Consider the following 2,404-nt stretch of genomic DNA (forward strand, 5'->3'; position numbering starts at 1 on the left):
TTTTATTTCAGCTTTGCAGACCACAAAAAATTACCTCGGAGGGCAGCATGCAGCGCACAGGCCACCAGGTTGACACCCCTGATCTAAGCCAACAAAGCATAAAGTGCCCCCAATGAGAAGTTTCAGAGTGACTCAAGCTGACTGAAAGTGGAAGGTTTTAGCTCCTGTCCATAAGGGCCACAATGACACATTTCTCAGAGCCTCCCTTGCTTTCCCGTTGAAGCACGCTGAAGTGGTTGGCTTAGGCACACGGCTAGTGTGCAGTCTTGCTCAGGTGAAGGCAGTATTGGCTCCTACCACGAGTGCCCAAAGTGGATTCAAGCTCCACTTCTACAGATTTTTGAAGGATGGCATTTCCACCTCTTAGCATTTGGATTTTGTTTGTTTCTTAATTGGTCTTTTTATTGCCTAAAGTTTGCTTTTGTACAAATTAACAAGAACCGCACGGTAGGGTCTCTCCCATATCACCTGCTGCTAAATTTTTAAGACTGGCATCGACTTAGAAACTTGACCACATAACTGAAGAGAGAATAAGATAAGGCACATTTGTGTTGCTAAAACTTATAAAGGTTTATCTTCTAAAACGTGTGTGTGTGTGTTTTTTAACAGTTTCTCAGGTTTGCTATTGATCATTTTGTTGCATCGTGAGTTCTATTAGACACCTAACATCATCAGGGAATAAGAAAATTGCACGTTTACTAATTTCCAGGTGTGTGAAATTTACTCTTTAAGAAATCAACCTTAAAAAATGTTTTTGACCAAAAGATATCCAGATGTATTGTACTTTTTTTTCTGCTGCTATTAATTCATTTAAGAAATTCAGTTGCCATTGACCCATGTGTGTTTGTCAGAGTCGAACTGTGCCCCAAAGGGTGTTCAATGGCTGATTCGGGGAAGTCAATTGTCAGTATTTTTTATTCTGGAAAGGTAGTACAATACATATAGATAAATGTACATAAGTGCACCCCACCCCCACCCAGCACCCTTTAATCAAGCACATTAATATTTGACACACTAAATGGTGTAAATGCTCCATTTGATCTTGAACCTCCACACCTCTAGTTGACACGGTTTTGCCTGAAAGTTATGAGAATTTGGTTTTCTTACAATTTTGGAGTTAGATTTGTAAGCATATGTTTCTTTGTTTATTTGTTTGTACAGACAAGCTGACAGATCCACCGAGGGTACACTGATCAAGAATGGGTGACAGAAGTTTGTTCTAACACCATTACCAGTATCCTCAACCTCTCCCAATAGTCACTGTGTTCATCTGTCTGGGACTGCCCTGGCTCCTATATACTATTCCTACAGAATCTCAGGGTCCCTCCTTCTCATCATTTACTGTTGTTATTGTCATTAATATTTTTCATTAGCCCAAAGTAAAATTCCATGTTGTTGTGTTTGTTGCCATCAAGTGGGCTTCAATTCATGGCCATCTTACGTGTGTGTATAAGAGAGCACACCTTGGCCCGCCCTGGGCCTTTGTCGGGATCATTGGCGTGTTGGAGCCCATTGTTGCTGCTGCTGTCATCAAGCCAGCCCATGGAGGGTTTGTGTTGTTTGCCCTGGTCCTCTTCCCTAACCAATAGTTCGTTTCGAGCTATTGATCTTTCCTGTGTCCAAGGTAGCAAGTAAAAATTTCACCACCTTTGCTTCGAAGGAGCACTCTGATGGTATTTAAGACTGATTTTTATTCTTTGGGCAAAATTAGCCAATGAAACCTTATGTCCCAATCAAAGTCATGAATCAAAATGTGTATGGATTGTTGAAGGGAAAACCAGTTTTTCCTGTTCACTTTCACCCACATCACAATAAAAAGTGTTTTAAAGAGCAAACCCAATGTAACCTACACAAACACAAAACCACTGCCATCAAGTTGAGGAGCTCTGATGGCTCAGTAGTACAGTTGGGCTGCTAACCACAGGTCAGTAGTTTGAAACTACCCACTGCTTCTCCAGAGAAAAGCGAGGTTTTCTGCTCCTGTCAAGAGTTCCAGCCTCAGAAACCCACAGGGGCAGTTCTACCCTGTCCTGTAGAGTCACTATGAATCGGAATGGATTCTTTAGTGCATTTGGCTTTTGGTTTGTCCGTCAGGTTGATGATGACTCATAAGACCTGTATGACTCATAAGACCACGACTATAAATCTTTATGGGAGCACACAGCCTCAGCTTTCTCCCGTGAAGAGGCTGCCGAGTTTGAACCACTGACCCTGCAGTGAGCAATCCCACACTTAACTGACAGCACCACCAGGGCTTTTAGGCAAAATCTCCTCATATTTAAAAACAAAAATCTGGTGTGTGTACTTTGTTTACAGACGGTTTCCCAGGCTGGAGGGAGCTTTCTTCTTGATTTGATGCTATTTTTGCCGAGGGGAAATTCAGCTTTCAGATGAGACACATGGT

Source organism: Echinops telfairi, unplaced genomic scaffold (assembly GCF_000313985.2).
Source record: "Echinops telfairi isolate 266 unplaced genomic scaffold, ASM31398v2 ScPeMD7_1;HRSCAF=3_1, whole genome shotgun sequence".
NCBI classification, from domain to species: Eukaryota; Metazoa; Chordata; class Mammalia; order Afrosoricida; family Tenrecidae; genus Echinops; species Echinops telfairi.